At 36.9% G+C, this 25,895-nt stretch overlaps 1 protein-coding gene across 1 annotated transcript in view; it reads left to right on the top strand.

The window, feature by feature from the left end:
* Positions 1–25,895, top strand: part of TASP1 (taspase 1) — a 259,816-nt gene that overhangs the window by 156,009 nt on the left and 77,912 nt on the right. The gene's annotated exons all lie outside the window — the stretch shown is intronic.

Genomic DNA, 25,895 nt, shown 5'->3' with positions numbered 1-25,895 from the left:
CATATATAGTTAAAAATAAGTTAGGGTAATAGCCATGAATAAATTAGAAAAGCCTATTACAGGGTTAATCTGGGAGGTGGTATCTCTAGTTGGACAATTAAGACAGGGTATAATAGAATGCCAATTATGTGATGAGGACAATGCAGACAAAAGTGTAGGAAGAAATTGTTCCCAAAAGAACTAATGGGTGGGGCTCTTAGAACTGGCCCCAGAAGGCTCTGGGATAAGTGGGAAAAGAGGGAGCAGAGAGGAGTATAAACAGACATGACAGTCGGATGCGGTATCAGGAGAGCTATACACTTATATGACTCTTATCTGGCAGGAAGTATTCCTTATGTGCAGTGGGGCTGGTGAGGCCAGGTCACATAAGGCCTTAAAATCTCAGCATAAGAAGATAGCAGGAGGGGAAGAATGAAGGGGGGGATCGGAAGGGGAGACGAACCATGAGAGACTATGGACTCTGAAAAACAAACTGAGGGTTATGGGGGGGGATGGGTTAACCTGGTGATGGGTATTAAGGAGGGCACGTTCTGCATGGAGCACTGGGTGTTATACACAAACAATGAATCATGGAACACTACATCAAAAACTAATGATGTAATGTATGGTGATTAACATAACATAATAAAAATAAATAAATAAATAAAATCTTAAAAAAAATCTCAACATAAGAGTTCATATTTGATCTGATAGGAAGGAGAGAACCCGTATGTGTTTCTAAGTTGACAAATAAAATGGTATTTTGGAGGAGGGTTTATAAAATAGATCTAAGGTTGTCCAAGACCATCTCTATAGGAAAGAGACATGAGGGGCTGGGAATGGTCCAAGGGATGGAGAGGAAATGGAGAAAGTAGAAATATTGGTAGACTCAGATTTTGAGACTAGGTGGATGTAGCCCTCTGGGTCCAATCAGGAGATAGAAACTATACATTGGGAATGCCTGGGTGGCTCAGTTGGTTAAGCATCTGCCTTTGCCTCAGGTCATGATCCCCGCGTCCTGGGATAGAGTTCTGCATCGGGCTCCTTTCTCAGCAGGGAGCCTGCTTCTCCCTCTACCTGCTGCTCCCCCTGCTTGTGTGCTCTCTCTCTCTGACAAATAAATCTTAAAAACACAAACAAACAAACTATACATTAGGTTAATCAGGAGAAGTATAATATAAAGAATTGTTAACTATGTTGAAAGAGTAACTGTAAGATATAAAGAAACTCTAGGTGGTACTCTAGAGCTGAGTGTCCAAGTGAGGACATACTTGGAAGGGGCACAGACCTTGATGAAGAAGGAATGGTTTGGCCACCAGGTAGCAGAGAAGTTCACTGGTTTGGCCTTGCTGGGACTGGTTTGGAGTTGCTGTGCAGACAGTAGGCTACTCTTGAGTGCAGACAGGGAGCAGATGATCAGTACCTAGTGGCTGGGTGTGTAGTGGGAGCCTGGCACCAGTGGAGGCAGAAGACACAGAGGACTTCAGAGCCCATAGGTCACAGAGGGCTTCTAGAGGGACTGACTACTTGGTCTTTGACTCTCTGGGCCACAGCGGCTACATGCAGACTGTGTGGGGCCTTGCCAAGGGAGTCCTGTGCAGCTGCTGGAGTTATATTGCCAGCCCCAGGCTTAGGCTTCAAAGTCACAGGGGGACTGTGTTCTGGGCCTGTGGCTGGGGCAGACTTCACCAGATGTCCACACCCATACTGTCTCCTTCCCAGCCCATGCTGGAAATTGCAGGAAGGGTGCCTTTTGTAACTGTTTATCTTCTTTAACTCAGTTTAATGCCTGACTTCTTGCCTTCATTCTGCTAGCTCCTTCCCTGTAAGCCTAGTCTCTTTATACATGGCATTTTATATTTGTTTGCCACTTTTCCTCTCTGCTGGGTGGCAGTGGGATTCAAGGGAACTTCTTTGTCATTGTGGGAGGGACCATCTGGTACATGGTCTCCCTCCTCCTACTGTTGGTTTCTGCTGAGCTGGGACTTGCCCTCTACCTCCTTATGGGTTACTGGCTTCTGTTACTGCTGAATTTGCTGTGGTGTCCATGGTCGTCTTGTAGCCTGTGGTTTCCTTAGTGCACACAGCATCCACTGACAGTAGATGCTAGTGGTAGTAGAATCAGATGGTCTGAAACTTCTGGAATAATCAGTGAGAATGTCAAGTCCTCATTGCCCAAGTATATGAGGCTAGTTTTTCTGCTTTACTCCTAGAGCATCTTATTGGCCTGAGTGTGGCGTGGGAATGGGGAACTTCCCTACCTGGCTTTCTGTGTCTTTAGGCCTCATCTATTCTTGGATCCTCCAGATCTAGCTAGGGCTTTTTTATTTGTCTCCTCTTTTTCCTCTACCTTCACCAGCTTGGAAAGAGGGGCAGAAACCTATGCCAGTGATCAATTCTTTTATTCTGGTTTTCCCACCAATGCCCACATGTCCAGTCACATCCTAGCCCCAGTCCTACCTTTAGGGTACTCATGGGGAGCTCTAAACTATTTATTCTGCCCAAATTTAGGATTTACCTATCAAAACATATTTCATCCTAAAGGTGTCTCTACTTAGAATTTATGAAAATCCACTTAGAAGCTCAAAGGATAAAACGTATAAACTAGATAAGCATACAACTGATGGGATCGATGGAAGGTTCTGGGGATGGGGATGAAACTGTATTTCATTATTGTTCCGGCCTTTAATAAGTATCATGCCCTATACAAAAGATTTTTAGGGCAAAGAGAAAGAAAAACAGATTATGGGCAGGAAAGAATTGGATATATCCGAAGGAAGAACAGAGTGAATAACTGTAGGAAAATAATTCAATGTGAAGAGATTTTGTACAGGTGCTTTCTTACAGTTATTTAAACTGAGGTTATGAAGACATAAGTAGTGCTATTAACTATATACATGCTAGCAAGAATTGCCTGATAGCAAAATGTAAGCTGAGGAATGAGTAAGGAACAGGCCTTTGAGGTCTGCCTCTCATGATTTTTCAGAAAAAGGTTGATTACATTCGTGTTACTCTATCCTCAAATATATCAGAATCAGACTTAGGTATTATTGGTCTTTTGTTTGAACAATTACCAACTGTTGAATGCTGTTTTTAAAGGAAACCAAATTCTTGGCCTTAATAGCATATATAATTTATATAATTTATTATTAGTTGTCCAGCTATATTAGATGCATTCTCAGAACATTAGTGGGAAGGAATAATAAGAGGTGAAAACTAGATGCTCAAGAGAAGTTAACTTCCTGGGAACCTGTGGTAGGTGTGGAATTATGGCACATGGCAACTTTCTGAAGCACTTTACTGAATCTAAAACCACAGATTCACCAGCTAGTTCTACCTTTCCAGATTTGGGTCCATGCTAAGGAGTTCCTGAACTCCATTCTATTCTCTTCTGGTTGTCTGTGCTTTCCTTCTCTATAGCTCTTTGAAGCTACTCAGAGAGTTGGACTGCAGTATTTCATTTTGCCACTGGGACCCAGGACCTAATGGTGCATTTGAACCCTATCTTAACAATTCCAGATTCATGGAAAGAAGTAAGAAACTTCAGAGCTCACCTGATTGACCCTGTGTATTTAATAGTTGAAGAAAACTTAGTTTTCAAGTTTAATGACTTGCCCAGTGTCACCCAGTTAGTGTGTATTCTTTGTGTAGGATCATACTGCCTTTTTTTTTAAGTAAAATGAATGGGAAATACAGGGAGAGACTATCCTGGGGGTTAGCAAAGTTGGGTTCCACTCTGGACTCTGTGTCTGACTCACTGGATGTAGCAAGTTACTTAAGTTGTTTTGTTTTAAAAAAAAAAAAGAATGTTAGACAAACAGTTTCTAAATTCCTTCACCATGCTGAGTTCTATGAATTCTCTATTGTATCCAACCTGAAACTGAAATTCTTTTTATTCAGGTGATTTGGAAATAGGATTGGAAAATGAAAATTTTCCAGAACCACTTGGGAATTTTCAGGAACCACAGATGATATTTATAAAGTAGTTAGAAGAAATAAATTGAATTTACCAGAGGCCTGGACAAGGAGCAAGAAGGTTGAGTTCTTCCCTCTTTTAACAGTGAAGAAATTAGTTGTTTGTTTTAGGACAACTCTTTGTTCTCAGTTTCCTCATGAATAGAGAGAGGGCCCAGAAAGTCCCCTCTAGCTCCAAAATTCTGTTGGATCCTTGGTTTGTTCACAGGCCAATCTAAACTATTTGTGTGAAAGTATAGTTGGAAATCAAATTGCTCCTTAATTGACACTATAAATTAAAATTGTTAATGGTGGATCTCAAGTTCCTGTTTGAAGTAATTTGGCTGAAATCGTTATGGCAGTGACTAAAACTAGCTAGCAACCGCTTTCTTGGTTTTATGGAAAGACACCACTATATTCTTCCTTTCTTGCTTCCTTTGTTTTTTCTTTTAAAAAAGCATTTGTGTAGATAATATATCTAGAGATTCTCATTGCAATGTATACATAGAAAGATTTTATATAATAATCAAGACAGATACCCCCTTTCCATTTACTCTAAGTCCCATTGCTCTTGCCAGAAAGAACCATTGCTGACAATTTGGAATGTGGCTTCATAGTCTATTCTGTTTGTCCGTGTACCTCCCACCCCCACTCTCTCTCCCTCTCTCATCATTTTAAACAGTTATATAGAAGAGATTTCTAATATATTATTTTGCAGAATGCTTTTCACTTAACATATCTTGATGCTTTTTTTAAAAAGATTTTGTTTATTCATGAGAGAGAGAGAGCACAAGCAGGGGGAGGGGCAGAGGAAGAGGGAGAAGTAGGCACCCCACTGAGCAGGGAGCCCAAGACAGGGGCTTAATCCCAGGACCCTGGGATCATGACCTGAGCCAAAGGCAGACACTTAACTGACTGAGCCACCAAGGTGCCCCATATCTTGATGCTTTTAATATATCAGTATGTATACATTTATAGCTGAATATTCTGTGGTTCCATAATTTATCCATTACCCTACTGAGAAAGATTCATGTTGTCTGTAATTCTTGTTTATATCATTTTCCCATGTGGGAATGCCTGTTTCTGTATACTCTGAGCATTTTACAAGATGCTATTTTTTCTCCTTTTGTGGAGTATCAATTTTTTTAAAAGCTTTTTTTTGGTGGTTGCCCTACAGTTTGCAGTATACATTTACAACTAATCTAGGTCTACTTTCAAATAATACTATACTGCTTCATGGGTAGCGCAAGTACCTCAAATAAAAATTCCCAATTCCTCCCTCTCATCCCTATATCATTGTTGTCATTCATTTCAGGCGTTATATAATCATATATAAATATACACGCATACATTTAGATACATTGTTGCTTTTATTATTTTGAACAAATTAATTGTTGAATCACTTATGAATAAGAAAAATAAAAGTTAGGGGTGCCTGGGTGACTCAGTCGGTTAAGTGGCTGCCTTCGGCTCAGGTCAGGATCTCAGGGTCCTGGGATCCAGTCCCACATCCCGTTCCCTGCTCAGTGGGGAGTCTGTTTCTCCCTCTGGCCCTCCCCCTGCTCATGCGCACTCTCTCTTTCTCTCTCAAATAAATAAAATCTTTAAAAAAAAAGAAAAAGAAAAGTTTATTTAACCTTCCCTTATTACTTCTCTAATGTTCTTCCTTTATATAGAGCCACATTTCTGGCTTATCAGTTTCCTTCTCTTTTAATATTTCTTGCAAGGCAGGTCTACTGGCAACAAATTCCGTTAATGTTTGTCTGAGAAAGTCTTTATTCCTCCTTTCGAAAGATCCAAGTTTGGTGGAGTTTGTGTGTGTGTGTGTGTGTGTGTGTGTGTTTTGTTGTTGTTTTTTCTTTTGACACTTGAAATATTTCACGTCAGTCTCCTTTGTTCCATGATATCTGAGAAGTCAGATGTAATTCTTGTCTTTGCTCCTCTGTGGGTAAGGTGTTTTTTCCCTTCTGGCTTCTTTCAAGGTTTTTATCTTTATCTTTGATTTTCTGTACTTTGAATATGATTTACCTGGATATAGTTTTTTGGGGGCATTTATCTTGCTTATTCTCTGAGCTTCCTGGATCTGTGATTTGGTGTCTGATGTTAATTTGGAGAAATTCTCAGTTGCTGTTTCAAATATTTCTTCTGTTCCTTTCTCTCCTCTTCTTTTGGTATTCCTGTTTTGTTTAGGTTACATCTTTTGTAGTCATTCCACAGTTCTTGAATATTCTGTTCTGCTTTTCTTTTCAGTCTTTTTTCTTTTTGCTTCTTCAGTTTTAGATGTTTGCATATCCTTAGTGTTTTTGATTTCTAGCATTTCTTTTGTATTCTTTCTTAGACTTTCCATCTCTGTGCTTACATTATCCATTGTTCTTGCATCTTGTCTACTTTTTCATTAGAGCCCTTAGTGTATGAATCATAGTTCTTTTAAATTCCTTCTCTGATAATTCCAGCATTCTTGTCATATCTGAATCTGGTTAGATGCTTGTTCTGGCTCTTCAAACTGGGTTTTTGCATTATAGTATGCCTTGTAATTTTTTCTTGATAACTGGACATGATGTATTGGGTAAAAGGAACTGTGGGAAGTAGGCCTTTAGTAATATGGTGATGAGGTATAGGGGGAGGGGAACATTCTATATTCCTATAATTATGTCCCAGTCCTTTATTGAGCCTGTGCCTCTGGTCTGTGAACTTTGCCAAGTGCCTCTTTGTTTTTCACCCCTACCTTCTCCTGTGTAGGTCAGAGCTGGCTGGAGTTGAGTATTTTGAGTTGAATTTAGGCTCTGATAAAACCCCACAGACTAGGCTCTGGTAAAATAGTTTCTCTTGAGGGCAGGCGTTGTTAATAAGAACAGAATGCTCTCTTGTATTAAAAATGGTTCCTTTTCTCCTCCTCCTCCTAGAAGCATGAAGGAATTTTTCTCCAATTTTCACTACTATGAAAACCTGGTAGAGCTCCAGGAGGTAAAACTCACCATACTGTCATCCCATTCATCAATGGGATGTTGAGGAATGGGATGCTCTCCTTCCCACACACACCCACCCAAGAGTTTTTAACTCAGGGACTTGGCTACACTGAGAATCCAGCAGTTCTTCAGTTACAGTTCTGGTTTTCCTATCCTGGCACTACTTCTGTGGAGGCTTCTGTTCATGGTTTTGTGCTCTGATAAGTTGTGATTCTCTGTATCTGACTCTCTCCAATTTTGGGGGCAGTTGTTTACCTTGTGACCTCACTTCTCTGATGGATCTAAGAAGAGTTGTTGATTTCTTTCAGTTTATTCAGCTTTTCACTTGTTAGGATAGAGTGACAACTTCCAAGCTCCTTACATGCTGGACTGGAAACTAGAAGTCTCCTTCACACTCTTTTCTAATGGTTATTATCAACTTTTAAAAGATAGCCAAAGTCATGGATTAAAAAAATGATTTCCAGTTTTAACTCATCTTTTTTTGATGAGTGAGGTTGAGCAACTTTTCACTATAACTTGGCCTTTTGTATTAATCTGTGAATTATCTGCTCATAGCTCTTGACCATTTTTCTTTGTCTTGTTTGGGTGATTTTCTTTTAATTGACATTTAACTTTTATTAATAATAAAATTATCTACAATGAAAGATTGAAAAATGGTGTAGCAGTAACCATCTCTACAGAATTTTAAAATAACCCTGTCTTTTTTGAGTGGTGATATGTTTGATATCTGTGACCTTCTGCAGCAATAAGGGATCTTTTTAAAACTAATTTTACACTTATGATTAAATAATTTGTTTTTATGTATTTTTTCTAGTCAGTGACTTGTTATTTCCTATTTTTTTGTAATTTGAAACAAACTCTGAAATTATCTTAAATGCAGGGCCCCTTTAAAAATCTATTTTTGATAAATGAGACTTTAATGTGATAGAATGAATAGAGTAAAATTGAAAGACATTTTGAAGATTGAACTGTTTTTGTTTCCACTTGCATTACCAAGATCCAGAGCTTTGGTTTGACTTAATATAGGAAGCATGAAAGAGAATAACCAATTCATGCATTTTTAAAAAAACCACTGTTTGTGTAACATACAAAACCCATAAAATGGGTACTGTAAAAATAGTGCCTTAATAATACTTCATGCTAACCAGCTGATTATAGACTGAATGCTTAGTTAAGTAGGGAAAAGAAATAAATAGATTTCCTTTTTAGTTGTGCTTTTTAAGTGATTACACACACATTTAAAAGCTCTTACAATGATTCAGATGTGACTTTTCCTATTCATGGTTATCTTTGAATGAACTTGGTTTCATGAATTATTCTTTTTTTCCATGCAAACTGTGGCTGTACGTGTGGTGTGTGAACTTCAGGGTGGTATTATAGCTTCTTTCCCAGTTCTCAAGCAAGTAATGTCACAGTACATTTTCTAGTTGGTTCTGCTCACTACTAAATATAATAGTTGATAAAATGTTATCTGTAAATACCCAATTTCTTCTTCTCTTTGACTTTCTAAGCTAAGTTATTAGCTTAGTGTTCTCTCATTTAATTTCTTTGAGGAATATTCTTGCACTTTATTGACATCATAGGTTTATTGTGAAATGCAGAATGCCATCAACAATTGAGGTTGAAGAGAGTCCCCTCTTGTGATTTTCTGCCAAATTGAGAGGTTATATTCAATAAATATTTTCTTTTAATGACCAAATCTTAACTAAAACCCTGATAATTCCTGAGCATTAGCTTCCATAGGAAGAACAAAAGTAAGTTGTCATTACACATTTTAACCTTTTTGTGAGATCATTATGTTTCATGAATTTCTTTATAATTTAGAAAATTTTAAAAATATACTGTTCTCTTCACCAGTGCAGTTTTGCATTTTTTTCAAGACATTTGTCTATTTTCTTTACATACATTTTTCTTTTTCAAATGCTGAAATCTTTTTCCTTTGTAGCTACCTGGAGTTTGAGGAACTCCTAAGAGAATTTACTCTTTTTATCTATTAAAAAATCAGACATGTTTCTTCTTAATTATCATAGAAAATGTGATACTTAAGTCTGTTGTATTCACATGTACAAATTGCAAAATTAGGAAAACAATAAATTAGGCAGCTGCCAAAGCATGCATTATTCATCACAGTTCTTGGGCCTTATGCATTTATACTTTCAGAATTTTTAACATCTTTTTATTTAACAAATATTCATTGAAATCCATTTATGTACTTTGTTGGCTGCTATGAGAGAGTCACAGATAAAACAAAATAGCTTTGCTATCAAGGAACTTGCATTGTATGGGAAGAAAAAGGGCAGATGCATCATAAATAAAATATAAGATGCAATAAGTACCACACTAAAGTTCAGGAAATATAGGCACTCCTGTTCCTGGCAATTTTGTGAAGTGGAGATCCTCGAACCTTCTGATTGCAGATAATCCAACAGTGCTAGACAAAATACTAACTGCAAAAATCACACTTTCGAGTTAATAGAAGAGAATTTTCATTTAAGGTAGTCCTAGATAAATGAAGCTTCCAGGGCGTAACAGAAGAAAATGAAAATCTTTCATGAAGGAATGCTCTTTCAAGTCAGATCTCAAAATAGTCCTCAAATATGAATCCAAAGTACAACCTTAAATTGAAATAAAACACTTTACCTAAAGGGGAGTTACCATGAGAGAGAAAGAGAGTATGTATGTCAATAGAAACTTCAACCAGCTTGCAAAAGACTTGGCATATAAAGCATCACTAAATAGAAAATATGAAATAAGTATGTTGTAGACATTCATTTTTTTTAAGTTTTTATTTTAATTCTTGTTAGTTAACATACCGTGTTATATTAGTTTCAGGTGTATAATATAGTGATTCAACACTTCCATACAACACATGGTGCTCATCACAAGTGCACTCCTTAATCCCTCCTACCCCCATCCCCTCTGGTAACTTTTACCATCAATTTATTCTCTATAATTAAGAGTCCGTTTCTTGATTTGTCTCTGTCTCTCTTCCCCTCTTTGTTCATTTGCTTTGTTCATTAAATTCCACACATGAGTGAAATCATAGGGTATTTGTCTTTCTTTGACTGCCTTATTTTGCTTAGCATTATACTCTCTAGCTCCATCCATGTCATTGCAAAATGGAAATATTTCATTCTTTTTTATGGCTGAGTAATATTCCATTGTATATATATGCCATATCTTCTTTATCCATTCATTAGTCAGTGGATACTTGGGCTGCTTCCATAATTTGGCTGTTGTAAATAATGCTACAAGAAACATAGGGGTGCATGTATCCCTTTGAATTAGTGTTTTTGTGTTCTTTGGGAAAATACCCAGTAGTACAATTGCTGGATCATAGGGTGGTTCTATTTTTAACTTCTTGAGAAATCTCCATAGTGTTTTCCACAGTGGCTTTGCCAGTTTGCATTCCCACCAATAGTGCATGAGTGTTCTTTTTTCTCCACATCTTTACCAATACCTGTTGTTTCTTGTGTTGTTGATTTTAGCCATCCTGACAGGTGAGAGGTGATATCTCATTGTAGTTTTTATTTGCATTTCCCTGATGCTAAGTGATGATGAACATCTCTTCATGTTCTGTTGGGATCAGAATGTCGTCTTTGGAGAAATGTCTATTCATGTCTTCTGCCCATTTTTTAATTGGATTATTTGTTTTTCAGGTATTGAGTTTTATATGTTCATTATGTATTTTGAATACTAACCCTTTATCAGATATGTCATTTGCAAATATCTTCTCCTATTCTGCAGTTTGCCTTTAAGTTTTGCTAATTTTTTCCTTTGCTATGCAGAAGCTTTTTATTTTGATGTAATCCTAATAGTTTATTTTTGTTTTTGTTTCCCTTGCCTCAGGAGACCTATCTAGAAAAAAGTTGCTACAGCTACGTGAGTTTTCCTTTAGGATTTTTATGGTTTCAGGTCTCACATTTAGGTCTTTAATCCATTTTGAGTTTACTTTTGTGTATGATGTAAGAAGGTTGCCCAGTTTTTTTCTTTTGCATGTTGCTTTCTAGTTTCCCAACACCATTTAAATTGAAGAGACTTTTTCCCATTGGCTATTCTTTGCTGCTTTGTTGAAGATTAATTGGCTGTATAGTTGTGGGTTCATTTCTGGATTTTCTCTTCTGTTCTGTTGATCTATGTGTCTATTTTTATGCCATTCCCATACTGTCTTGTCACTACGGTTTTGTGATGTAACTTGTTGTATGGAATTGTGATGCTTTTGCCTTTCTTTTTCAAGATTGCTTTGGCTATTCAGGGTCTTTTGTGGTTCCATACAAATTTAAGAATTGTTTGTACTGGTTCTGTGAACAATGCTGTTGGTATTTTTATAGGGATTGAATTAAATCTTCAGATTGTTATGGGTAGTATAGACATTTTAGTGATATTTGTTTTCAATTCATGAACATGGAATGTCCTTTCATTCCTTTGTGTTGTCTTCAGTTTCTTTCATCAGTGTTTTATAATTTTCAGAGTACAGATGTTTCACCTTGTTCCTTAGGTTTATTCCTAGGTATCTTATTATTTTTGGTGCAATTGTAAATGGGATTGTTTTCTTAATTTCTCTTTCTGTTGCTTCAGTACTGGTGTATAGAAATGCAACAGATTTCTTTTTTTTTTTTTTTAAAGATTTTATTTATTCATTTGAGACACAGAGATACAGATACAGAGAGAGAGCATGAGCAGGGAGAGGCAGAGGGAGAGGGAGAAGCAGGCTCCTCGCTGAGCCAGGAGCCCGATGTGGGGCTCGATCCCAGGACCCTGGGATCATGACCTGAGCTGAAGGCAGATGCTTAACCGACTGAGCCACTCAGGCGCCCCGAAATGCAACAGATTTCTGCACATTGATTTTATATCCTGTGACGTTACTGAATTCGTTTACTAGTTCTAGTAGTTTTTTGGTATAGTCTTCTGGTTTTTCTATATATAGTGTCATGTAATCTGCAAATAGTGAAAGTTTTACTTTTTCCTTACCAATTTGGATACCTTTTATTCCTTCCTCTTGTCTGATGCCTGTGTCTAGAACTTCCAGTACTATGTTGAATAAAAGTGGTGAAAATGGCTGTCTTTGTCTTGTTCCTTATCTTAGGGGAAAAGCTTTCAGTTTTTTACCATTGAATATGATGTTAGCTGTGGGTTTCTCATATATAGCCGCCTTATGTTGAAGTATGCTCTCTCTAAACCTACTTTATTGAGGGTTTTTTTTTTTTTTTATCATGAATGGGTGTTGTACTTTGTCAAATGCTTATTCTGTGTCTATTGAAATGGTCATATGGTTCTTATCCTTTCTCTTATTGATGTAATAATGTATCACATTGACTGATTTGTGAATATTGAACCACCCTTGCATCCCAGGAATAAATGCCACTTAATTGTGGTGAATGATTTTTTTTAATGTACTGTTGGATTTAGTTTGCTGATATTTTGTTGAGGAGTTTTACATCTATGTTCATCAGAAATATTGGCTTGCAGTTCTCTTTTTTAGTGGTGTCTTGATCTGATTTTGGTATCAGGGTAATGCTGGCCTCATAGAATGAATTTGGAAGTTTTCCTTCCTTTTATAATTTTTGGAATAGTTTGAGAAGAATAGTATTAACTATTCTTTAAATGTTTGGTAGAATTTGCCTGGGAAGCCATCTGGTCCTGGACTTTTATTTCTTGGGAGTTTTTTTGATTACTGATTCAATTCCTTTGCTGGTTATTGATCTGTTCAAATTTTCTATTTCTTTCTTATTCAGTTTTGGTAATGTGTGTGTTTCTAGAAATTTATCCCTTTATTTTAGATTGTCCAGTTTGTTGGCATATAGGTTTTCATAATATGCTCTTATAATTGTTTGTATTTCTATGGTGTTGGTTGTTATTTCTCCTCTCTCATTTGTGATTTTATTTATTTGAGTCCTTCCTCTTTTCTTCTTGATAAGTCTGGTTAGAGGTTTCTCAATTTTATTGATTTTTTTCAAGAACCAGCTCCTGATTTCATTGATCTCCTCTATTTTTTTTTTAGTTTATATTTCATTTGTTTCTGCTCTAATCCTTATTATTTCCTTCTTTCTACTAGTTTTACATTTTATTTGTTGTTGTTTTTCTAACACCTTTATATGTAAGGTTACATTATTTATTTGAGATATTTCTTGCTTCTTGAGGTGGGCTTTTATTGCTATAAACTTCCCTCTTAGAACTGCTTTTGCTGCATCCCAGAGGTTTTGGACTGTTGTGTTTTCATTTTCATTTGTTTCCATGTACTTTTTTTCCCCCCTCATTGACCCATCCATTGTTTAATAGCATGTTATTTAACCTCCCATACATTTGTGGTCTTTCTGGATTTTTTCTTGTGGTTGACTTCTAGTTTCATAGAGTTGTGGTCAGAAAAGATACATGATATGACTTGATTTCTTGAATTTGTTGAGGCTTGTTTTGTGGGGTAATATATGATTTATTCTAGAGAATGTGCACTTGAAGGCAATGTATATTCTGCTGTTTTAGGATGGAATGTTCTGAATATATCTGTTAAATCGATCAGTTCCTGTTTGTCATTCAAAGCCACTGTTTCCTTGCTGATTTTCTGTTTGAATGATTTGTCCATTGATGTAAGTGGTCTGTGAAAGTCCCCTACTATGATTGTATTATCGATTAGTTCTTTTATGTTTGTTATTAACTGTTTTATGTATTTGGGTGCATCTATATTGGGTATATAAATATTTACAATTGTTATATCTTCTTTTTGGATTGTCCCCTTTATTATTATATAGTGTCTTTCTTTGTCTCTTATTACAGTCTTTGTTTTAAAGTCTGTTTTGTCTGTTATAAGTATTGCTACTCTGGCTTTCTTTTCACTTCCATTTGCATGATAGATGTTTCTCTATTCCCTGATTTTCAGTCTGCAGTTGTCTTTGGGTCTAAAATGAATCTCTTGTAGGCACCACATAGATGGTCTTGTTTTTTTATCCATTCTGTCATCCTGTGTTTTTTGATTGGAACATTTAGTCCACTTACATTCAAAATAATTATTGACAGATAAGCATTTATTGTCATTTTATTATTTGTTTTATGGTTTCTGAAGATTTTCTCTGATATTTTCTTGTCTTTCTTTCATGATTTGCTGATTTTCTTTAGTGATATATTTAGATTTCTTTTTCCTTATTCTTTGCATATTTATTAGTGGGTTTTGATATGTAGCTACCATTAGGTATATATATATCTTCTGCATATAGCGGTCTATGTTAAATTGGCAGTCGTTTAAGTTTGAACCCATTCTTTACTCTTTTCCTCCTCACATTGTAGTTATATGTTGTTACATTTTACATCCTTTTATTTTGGGAGTTCCTTGACTGATTTTTTACAGAAATATTCATTTCTACTGCTTTTGTGTTTCTTACCTTTATACTGTCACTTTTGGTCTCTCCTTTCCACTCAAAGAGTCCCTTTTAATATTTCTTGCAGGGCTGGTTTAGTGGTTGAACTCCTTTAGTTTTGTTTGTCTAGGAAACTCTTTATCTCTCCTTCTATTTTTGAATGATAGCCTGCTATCAATCCCTTGGCCAGGGATTTTCCCATTCAGCACTTTGAATATATCATGCCACTCCTGGCTTGGAAAGTTTCTGCTGAAAAATCTGCTAGCCTTATGGTTTTTCCCTTGTAAGTTACTGTCTTCTTTTTAATTTTTTAATTTTTAATTTTTTTATTTTTCTAAGTTTTTATTTAAATCCAGCTAGGTAACATACAGTGCAATATTAGTTTTAGATGTAGAATTTAGTGATTCATCACTTACATACAACATCCAGTGCTCATCACAAGTGCCCTCCTGAATACCCATCACCTGTTTAACATTCCATCACCTACCTTCCATCCAGTAACCATCAGTTTGTTCTCTATAGTTAACAATCTGTTTTTTGGTTTGCCCCTCTCTCCCCCACCCTTCCATGTTCATTTGTTTTGTTTTTTAAATTCCACATACAAGTGAAATCATACGGTATTTGTCTTTCTCTGAATCACTTATTTCACTTAGCATAATACTCTGTGGCTCCATCCACATCATTGCAAATGGCAAGATTTCATTCTTTTTTATGGCTAAGTAATATTCCATTGTACATGTATATCACATCTTCTTTATCTGTTCATCAGTCAGTAGACATTTGGACTCTTTCCGTAATTTGGCTATTGTTGATTATGCTACTATTAAACATTGGGGTGCATGTATACCTTCAAATCAGTATTTTTGTATCCTTTGCATAAGTCTCTACACCTATTTTAAAAATCAATGTTTAGGATGGCAGGGAAGTAGGAGGGCGACCTGAGGCTCATTTTATCCTACAAATATAACTAGGTAACTATCAAATCATCCTAAATACATCAGAAACTGACCTGTAGGCTGGCAGAACAAATTCTACAACTAAAGGTAGAGAAGAGGCCACATCAAAGAAGGTAGGAAGTGTGGGGAGGCAGTTTGGGAGAGAAAGGGAGTGTGGTGTTGGAGGTAGGGAGGGAGCCATAGTCATGGAGAATGGTGAGAGACAGACTAACACACAGGGGTGCACAAAGGGAAAACAAATCCCCATGGTAATTGCCTTTGAAAGTGAGAAGGAATGAATTTCATAACATCTGGCAACCAGTGAGGCTGAAAGCCTGGAATTTTAAAGGTCAGCAGGCTTGTCTGGGATAAACTTCGAGAGAGGCAGGCAAACAACCCCTTGGACACACAGCATGGAAACAATGATCTGAGGAGCACCTGGGACACACAGTGGGGAGGGTGTTTGCTCATCTTGGAGCATGTCCCAGAGAGTCAGCATTCACAGAGAGACCCTTCCAGAAATAAAGAAATGGCAGGTGCCATTTCCCTCCTGTACTGCTTGGCATAAGCACAGGGCCACCTGTGAAAACCAGCTCAGGGTTTAGAGTTTGATAGAAGACTGGCATCCACAACTTAACTTTGCATAGTATATAAACTTATTGAAGATTAATACTTTGCTTTTCATCTTTTCTTCTTCAGCTAGAATATATCTCATAGAAGTTCACAGAGTTGCAAAGCAAATCATATTTTTCTTCCTGTGTAACAAAAGATACATATGTAGAATCCTAGAATATTTCTAAATGTGTAGAAGTTTTATAAATCAGAATAAATTTAAATGAGAGGATGGAATGGAGACAAAAAAGAAAAATAGCAAGTAACTGTAAAGATGACAGTAATTTTATTTTATTTATTTAAATTTTTAGACAGTCATTTTAGAAATGAACATGGTTTTCCAGGGGCCTTCAAGAATGTTCTTTAGGAAGCTAATGGCAAAACTGAATGCTTTTTACTCGTCTCTTTCTGAGGAGTTGCTGTGGTGAGCTTTGAAATACTTCTCAGAGTGGTCTCCTTTATTTTTTTTTTTTTAAACAGAAGTTTACAAAATAGTTATATATCTTATTTAAGTCAAGATGCAGAAAGATTGTGTAGGAAGGCTAGGAGGTCCCGTAATAGGAAGAGGGATTAGATAATATTCAGTGGAACTGTTAAAAGTAGTAAAAATTTGAGACATTATTATTATTATTATTATTATTATTATTTTGGCTAGAAAGGATGGCTAAAAATCACATTTATTTTTTTTAAGATTTTATTTATTTATTTGTCAGAGAGAGAGAGCACAAGCAGGGGGAATGGCAGGCAGAGCAGGCAGAGCAGGCAGAGCGGACAGAGGGAAAAGCAGGCTCCTGACTGAGCAAGGAGTCCAATGCAGGACTCAATCCTACGACCCTAGGATCATGACCTCAGCTGAAGGCAGACACTTAACCAACTGAGCCCCAGGTGTCCCAAAAATCACATTTATTGACCTGGACAATCATTTTGAAAGTAAATAGTTCACTTGCTTATTAAGTTGCATAACACCTAAGTTTGTTTCTTCAGTACATTTTGAATGTAAGAAACAGAAGCATCCCAGTTTCCAAGAAACCCAGAAGTTACCTTCTGTGATATGGCAGATGCATTGTTCCTAAAGGAGAATCTTGGGATAAAACTGGGTCGGGGTGTTCTGGGCAGCCTCAATCAGTTTTCTCTTCTTTTTCTGCTCTTACAAATAAGAAACAAGAAAAACTTGTTTTTGTATTAAATTACTAATAGAATTGATCAGCAGCAGACTAACAATAGACTTACCAAGATAAGTGGAAATGGGTAGCCAGAAGCAGAAATGTAACTTTGCAAGGCTTTGCACATTCGCAGCTGACCTTGGTTTTCTCCCTGTGGCCTAGGTTTCCTATTTATACAAGAGCTGTAGCCTCTTCCTACATCCTGGAAATCCCAAATATTTTGGATACTTGGAGATTTTTACATAGCAGAGGATGATTTGTCCATAGTTCTTAGTAGATGTGTTCTTACACAGACCTTTGGGGAAACAAAGAAAAGACTATTTAAATTAGCTACCGAATTTAGATAACTGGAAGTAATTTGGTAATATTATTTGGTTAGTAAGCAAAAAGCACAGTACTAAAGAGGAAGAACAACAATAGCACCTCTGTAAACATGTTACATCAAAAAGAATCATAGTTTTGTTGCTGGTTTATTTGATTTCAAAGGTGGCCAGATGTAGGGACTGTAGACTTGATTATAGAAGTTGGTACCATCACAAAATTGGGAGCTGCTGAGCTTTTCACAATAGGTACTTTATTTTGCTATTTATGCTAAAATATGTTTATGAAATAATTAAAACCACACAAGGCATTTGTTTTATCCCATACAGAAAAAATATAAAGATCTTTGTTTCCATTAGCTTTTTTTTCCCCTAAGGGTACTGATTAGGTGATCTAAAAGCTTTTTTGTTTTTTCCTTTAGTTTGTGAGCATGTGGACAAAACCAGTAATAATAGTTATAGTAAACTCAGAGCACAAAATTATAATGTCACAAGAAGGAAAGGAAAATGAAATCATATGAAGCTGAAGGCTGAGTTGTTCAGTATATTGATTGGTTAGTTTGAACAGACCTTGTAGTACAGTTGGTGGATGTGGATAAATAAATAAATCCATATATTATAATGCTCATAATAAATTGTAGAGTTCTTTTCATGGTTGTAAAGTTGCTTCTCCATATTGTAACCTCATTTTTTTTATCATCAGATATTTGAGAGTAACTATGATTTTAGAATCTGTGAAAACCACATATTCATGAAGGAAGAATAGAGTGTATGTAAACAATATTATTATGGACCTTTTATGAATGTGGTAGAACCCAGTTCATTCATTAGCATTAATTGTGGGAAGCTTATGTGGAGCGCTTCTCACAGTCCATCTGAGGCTCAATGACACTGCTGATTTTCTGCTATGTTACCTTGCTTCTGGATTGATTTTCAGTTTCAGGTTGGGTAAGCTCTGAGTATTTTCTTTGTTTGATTAAAGTAGCAGATTTATATTTATTTAAAACAGTTAAATCAAGTAGCAGTCTTTATTATTTGAGTTTGTGATTTGGAATTCTGTAATTGTATTTTTGGGGCAAATTTTGAGTGTGTTTGCTGTAAGTGTGTGTGTGTGTGTATGGGTGTGCCTGCATGTGCTTACATGTATGTGCACGTGTGCATTTCCATTCTTTTTTTAAAGTCAAAAATAATCCTGCCTGTCTTCCTTCCCTACTTTTCTTTTCTTCCTATAAAGTATAGTGTTCTCAAAAGCTTCTTGTTGTATTCTGTAATCACTTAGATACAAAAATGCAAAACAAGTGGCTATTTTATAAATATTAAAACCTGTATTTAAAGACTCCAACCCAAATACCAGTCAACTGACAGCCAATAAAAATGATGTAGGAAACTACCTTTGGATGAATAATTTTGAAAACATGGCACTTTAAACAAAAACATTTAGGTGTGATTAGCCTTTGATTAAAAAAATACTTTGGGAGACATTTGGAGAAGTTTTAAGAGATTAAATGATAATACTTATTATTCATAAAAATTACTAATTAATAGTCTTGTTAATTAGAATCATTAATAGTCTTAGGCATAATAATATTCTAGTTAGTAAGAGAATCTCTTTCTTTTTAGGGGGGTCTATTACACAGTATTTAGGAGAAAGGCTTATAATGTTTTAAACTTACTTGCAAATGGCTCAGGAAAAAATATTTGTATGTGTAATGCTTTTGCACTGTAGACTGATGGTGACACTGTAGGGTAATTGATTTTCTTTGTAGAAAAGCTTATGATAAAATTAACAACTCTTTGGGACTTAAGTTATAACAAAACTTTAGCATTTAACAAAGTGGAGGGAACAGAACTGGTCTATAGATCCTGAGAAATTAATTGCAATTATAATTCATTAAACAAATCAAAACTTACATTTAATGAGAAATATACAGAAAATAAATGTGTGTAACTTTTGGATGTGCATTTATTTGGCAGGACAATTACCTCTAATAAGAAGGCACATAAATATAAATGTATAACTTGTACATTCATTTTTTATTTTTGGATTTATGAAAAGCCTTCAGTATTTTTACTTGTCAGCTTGTGCATCCAATCTAAAATCCATCATATTGTCACATTTTAAAATATTCTGAAAGCAGGCAATAAAGCACATAAACTGTTGGGGGGTTACATTTTATCACCTCCACGTGCCAACTTTTATAGCCTATCAGAGTACTTGTGGCACATACTGTGGGCTGGTTTGTCCAGTAGTCCTTCTGAGCTTATTTTGCCATTGCATGACTCTAATATACTGTAAAAACTAAATATTTATGTTTTAAGACTCCTTTTCAGAAATAGCCATACAAGATAGGTCAGGCTAATGAGATACAAGTAAGAGTCCACTTGAGGGTTGCTGGGACAGTATTTTCTTTTCTTGATTAAAAGTGATGACATCACCTCCTTTACCTTCTTCCTGTTCTGAATATGGATGTGATGCCTGGAGTAAGAGCAACCATCTTGTTGCCGTAAGGTAATGGACAGGATACTCACAGAAATAATGGCCTTGACACTGTAGACATGCTACCACAAATGCGGAAGCCACTTTCCTCCAGACTACTTGTTAGCTGGGAGAAGTAAACTCCAATTTGTTTAAGTCACAATAGGTCTGTGTTTCTGGTAGTTTTTGCTGAAAACGCTCATAAATTGTTCCTTGTGTGTCCTCAGCGAGTATTTGTGAAATGGAAAATGTATTAAAAATCTGGTTACCCATTTATCTTCATACTTTAGTGTGTGTGTGTGTATGTGTTTGTGTGTGTGTGCACATCAAAATACATACATACATACTTACATAAATGGGAGGATGCTCTTGTTTGAATACCTAATTGGTTACTTCATCCTCTGTTTTTGCTAATAGAAGCATGTGTTTGCTCAAGTGTTGGGTGACCATGTGCTTCATGAAGTTGATAGGGGAGGGCAGGTTGATTGTTATATTCCAATCACTACCCTAATACATTAACACAACTACTGTGTTAGACTGTTAAACTTAGAGTGGATTATTCTGGCAGACAAATGCATCAACCTCTGTGCTTAATTATTAGAGATCTATATGACCTGGTGGTGTCTTTGTCCTTCCACAGGTTTATGCTGTATTATGCTATCAATCTGTCTATTTGGTGCAAAGTTAATATAATCACATGATGCAAAATTCAAAAGATACAAAAGATAAAAAAGTCTCTCCCACACTCTGTTCTTCAGCAAACCCAGCTCCTCTTTGTAGTGAAAACCAAGGTAATTTGTTTCTTTGTATGCGTCCCAAGAGATCCCATGCCTTTATGCCTGGCATCATGGTGTGTGTGTTCTTTTCTTGCCTTTTACACAAATGATAGCAGCATAGCTATATACCAATCTTTCACTTAGCTTTTTTCACTGAATGTATCTAGGTAATCCTATCTGAGTTAGTGCATGAAGAGTTTCTTTATTCTTAACAGCTATATACTATTCCATTATATAGATGTGGTGTAATTTTATTATACAGCCTCTTTATAGTAGACGTTTGGATTGTTTCAGTCTTTTGCTATTTGCTATGGCCACAGCAAATGACCATATATATCAATTCATCTAAGGCATTTAAAGTTTGAAACAGTATGTATAGGGCTACTTAAAATTTTTTTATTTTGGTTTTTAAAGATCAACAGAGTGAAGAGGTTATGACTGGAGCAGGGATTGGAATAGAATGAAGCAAGTCATTTTTGAGGGGAACATTATGGACCTGTTAGTAGTCCCAGGAAGGTGGTGCACAAGAGTTCCTGTCTTTGTTGTCTAGACCAACTGCAATATGAGGCCCTTTGTGGTGCTCATCATTGTAAAGGATATTTTAAAGATTTTTATAGGTTTGGATGAGGTAGGAAAGAGTCTTTTATTTTCTCTTATATCAGTTGTAGTTATTCACTTATAATAATCCTACATAATTATATAGCACTTCATACTTTTCCAAGATTTTTTCTAATACCCTGTTTCAGTCCATCTTTTAGTACTTAAGGCTAATGTTGAATGAGTCATCTCCTTTTAGTAAATGATTAGAAAACTCAGAACCAAAGATCACATATCAACTGGGTGACCTGCATCCAGTTAGTCAGAGAGTTAAGCCTACAACCCACATCTACTAATTTCCTGGGATAGGCACAAAAAAATGATGTGTGTGTGTGTGTGTGTGTGTATGGGGGGGGCATGCACTTCAACACTCCTCTCCCGTGTCTTCTGATATCAGAGCCCATTGTTTACTGGGAGGAACCATTGAGACCCCGTTTGGGTGGGGCTGACCCATTTCCCATGCCACAGGGGTGGGCGTGTGACCCAGTCTAAGTCAAGCAGTATAATCCTCCTTCTGACTATGGTGGTTGGTTCCAGAATGAGCATGGTATCCAAGTCTGGCAAATTGAAATCCTCCCTGGGCTTTTCTACCAAAGCTATATAGAAGAGCCATCTCTTTCTCTTTAAGTTGTGAGTGATAGGATTAATTTAGGGGCTGTCAGTGGTGTGGAACTGACATCTGAAGCTAGATAAAATCTCCAGAATTCCTAGTTATCTGAGCTTGGGAAATGATCATTTTTGGATAGGAACAAAGCTTTTCTAATTCATATGCTGTCTATTCTGTGTGGAATAGCATGTTGTGCCTTTTATTCTGTCTTTGAGTGGGGAGTGGCATGAGAGAAAGTCTATTGAAGTGGAAGTCACAGGATCGGTTCAAGTCTCTGTCATGCCACTTGCTGGCTTTTAGGATCTTAGATGACTCATTTTCTCTTTTTACAAGCTACTTATAGTGGCTTAACCAAATATTCATTTTCTTTCTTTAAAAGCCACTTATCATGGCTTAACCAGAGATTAGTTTTTCCTTTTATAACAAGACATCTGGAGGACCTGTGCCTCAGCTCCACAGTGTATTCAATGTACCTGCCTCCTCTCCTCCTACTCTCTATCCTTAGGGTGTGGCTCTCACCACTCCTGGGTATCGCATTTGCATTTAAAACAGGAAGAGGGACAAGGGTAATGAACAAAAAGAGTATGCCACCAGTCAACCCTCTTTAAAGGACTTTTCCTAAAATGCTCTCCACATGACTTCTCTGTGTATCTTATTGGCCAGAAGTGTGGCCTGTGGTCACTTCTAGGTATAGAGAGGCTGAGAAACATAGATTCTTAGCTGTACACATTGCTGTCCCCTCAATAAAATGGGCTCCTTTTAGGTAGAAAGGAGAAAATGGATGCTAGGTAAGCATCTATGTCTGCCACAGGGGTTAGATTGGATGATTGGTTTAGATGGCCCCAGCTCTAGCAGTTATGAACTCTGTTTAAAAAATTTTGGTAGAACTGGTGATTAAGGCCTTAATGCTCAGTGCAACAGAATAACCTAGATCAGGATTTGGCAAACTATGGTCCACATGTCAAATCCTGCTAGCCACTTGATTTTGTAAATAAAATGTTATTAAAACACAGACACTCATTTGTTTACACATTGTGACTGCTTTTACATTACAATGGCAGAATTGAGTAGTTGTGACTTAGATCAGATGGCCTGCAAAATTTGAAAATGTTTACTATCTGGCTGTCTACAGAAAAAAAATTTGGCAATCCCTGGCCTAGATGATTCAGAAAAGCCCTTCCATCTTGGTGCTTCCAGAAACATGCATTTATTCCTTTATTCAATAAGTATTTGAACATATAGTATATTTCAGGCATTAGATCAGGTACAGGGGGTATAGCAATGAATAAAACAAAGTCCATGTCCTCATGGAGCTTATATTTTATCAAGTCAGGCAGACAGTAAATAAATAGGTAAACTTCTCATCTGTCATATAGTTGTAAGAGCTACAGAGAAAAATGAAATTTTTGAACGTGGTCAGGGAAGACCTCCTTTAGGAATGTGACATTTGAACAAAAATCCAGAGGTGAGAGATGGAACCATGTGGCCCATGAAGGGAAAAACCTGCCAGAACAACATGTGCTAAAGAGGTAGCAATGTGTCTGTGGAGGTTGAGGAATAGCAGGAAGGCCAATGTGGCTGGAGCAGAGGGAACAAGGGGGAGAGATGGTTAGGGAGGAGCTCAAAGAGGTAGTAAAGACCATTATGTAGAAACTTACCCATGGAAATTTATAAGAAGAAGAATAACATGACCTGATTTACATTTTAACATGGTCATTCTGGCTACAGTACTGACAATAGACATGGAGGGCAGGAATGGAACCTGGGAGACCAGTCAGATGCTCTCAGGCAACATTAGGCAAGAGATAGTAGTGGCTTAGGCTAGAGTGATGGTGGTGGAAGGGAAAGAAGTGGTTGGAATCTGGCAAGTTTTTGAAGGCAGAGCTAACATAATAGCTACTCAATTGATACAGAGTGTAAGAGATAAAGAGAGTCAAAGATGACTTGGCTTTTGGCCTGGACAAATGAATGAAGTTTCTGTTTATTGATGTGGGGAAGCCTCCAGGGAGAGTAAGTCATGGGGGAAGATCAGGGGTTCCAGGCAGTGCTTATTAAATATGCAGGTGGAAATGTTAATTAAGCAATTGTATATTCAAGTCTCTAGTTCAGAGAGAAGGCCTGTGCTAAAATAAACCTGAGAATTAAGAGTTTGCAGGTGACATTTTAAGGTGATGGACAGATGGTGAGGGACCCTGGAATCACTTGAGTGATGAGTGGGAAGGGATGGACAGGCACAGCCATTGACCTAGGAGGAACATGAGCAGTTCTTTTGTAGTAATATTCGAATCAGGAAGATGTGATGAGGATGTATGGAGGTTCTCTCTCTCACTTTTGTTTTTCTCGGGGAATTGGGAAGCAAGGTCAGCTCCAGAGTTAGGATGGAGGAGGAGACACTGGAAATTTGAGGAGAAATGAGAAATGTATGATTTCCGGGCAGCATTGAGGGCCCAAACTGAGGTTAGTGATCATGAGTGGTTAGCATGGTAGTGCCATTCTCCAGTCAAATTCAGCTTAGGGGTATAGGCATGGAGTAGGATTTAACTTGGAATTTTGCCAGGTGAGTATGATGGTCAAGAGCAGGGCAAAATAGCTGACAGTTTTTGCAGGGCATTAATTATAATGATGGACCATAGACTTTGGCCCACTTAAGGACCAAAATGAGAATTTGAGGTGGGTGAGGGACAGATTGAAGGATTGTTGGAGTCTGGGTACTAGAGGGTGTACACTAGAAAGTTAGGGGGAGTGAGATGCTTGCAAGTGAGGTCTAAAAAAGAGGAAGTTGTTGGTAATCACAATATGGTATAATAGAGTGAGTGGCTGACATAGAGTAAAGGACAGGATTCTTGGGAGAGAAGAGCTCAAATTATTGAGAGCTCAGAGATGGAAGCATAATCTCCATACCTTGAAATCACTAGCAGTTATGGCAGGACGGATGTCAAAGAAACAATGATCTAGGAACATAAATCTTTGAGGAGTGATGGGGAGAGACCTCCGGGGGCCAGTGGATGAACTGTCACATGGACAAGTCTGATGATAGGAAGCTCAAACCTGGTTAAGAGTCTGTGGGCAGTCGTGAGGAGAAAGAAAGATACCACCCCACTCCAGGCATGACATGAATATTTTGTTGTTTCCATGAAACTCTTTACATTAATATAAATTTCAAACCTTGTGTGCCCCTAGTAAGTGTAGCCATGCCAACAGTTTGTCACAATAAAAATGAAGAGAAAAATGCACAGTTTTCTGAATACACAAGTCCTGACATTGTATGTTGGCTAATTTACCTGAATGTTTTGAAATCTGTTTTTTGCTGAATTGTGGCATTAACTGACATGAACATGAAACAGCCACAGGGCTCAGGAGTCCTGAGATGGAGTCCAACCAGATGGGTACAGAAAGTGAGTGATTCTTTTCTTTAGCCCAAAAGTTGATGCATAAATTTAAGTATGAAAATGAAAAATTTGAGTTACTGGCACTACCCTCTTTCCTTTCAGGGTGCTCACCGTCAAAACATGGCTCACTCAACTGTCTGCATAGATCTTGCTATTGTTAAAAGTGGCCTTGAAATGTGTTTTTTTGAAACTTTTTGGATTCACCACTGTTTCTAATATTAACCTTTTGGTTGCACAGTAGATTAAGGTTTTGTGCATCACCACTGACCAGGCTATATTTAGTTGTTTGTCTTGGTAGGAATGCATAATTGAAAATGCACAAATGAAAACATCCCTCTGTTCCCTCTTCAAATTTAGAATTTTTTATGAGTCTCACAACAGTGCTACACTTGATTTTTGTGTTGTTGGACAGTTTTGTGGGTGGAGGATCTTTTTGCTCTTTAGTAATTATCCCCTTCTGGGAGACAGGTCCAAAATAGACCTTGCTTCTATGGAATTCCCCAGATTCTTAGAGTGACATTTCAGTGTTTATCTCAGCTTATTAACATAGCAACTCTCTTTATGAAATTGTGAGTGTGTATATATTTGTGTATATGGATAAACTTGCTTGTGGAGTTCCTAAAATTCTTAAAAGTGACATTTCATCTTTATTTCAGATTATTAATGGCTATTTATGAAGTTGTGATAGGTTTATATATTCATCTGTATTATATGTAATACATAGAATATTTTTCTTCATTTAATTTTAGATTAATTTAAATCCTGCAAGTGG

This window comes from Leptonychotes weddellii, chromosome 10 (genome assembly GCF_054177405.1).
Source record: "Leptonychotes weddellii isolate Sample4059 chromosome 10, ASM5417740v2, whole genome shotgun sequence".
In the NCBI taxonomy this organism is placed as follows: domain Eukaryota; kingdom Metazoa; phylum Chordata; class Mammalia; order Carnivora; family Phocidae; genus Leptonychotes; species Leptonychotes weddellii.
Note: the sequence above shows the minus strand (reverse complement) of the source record. Positions and strands in the feature narration are given on the sequence as shown.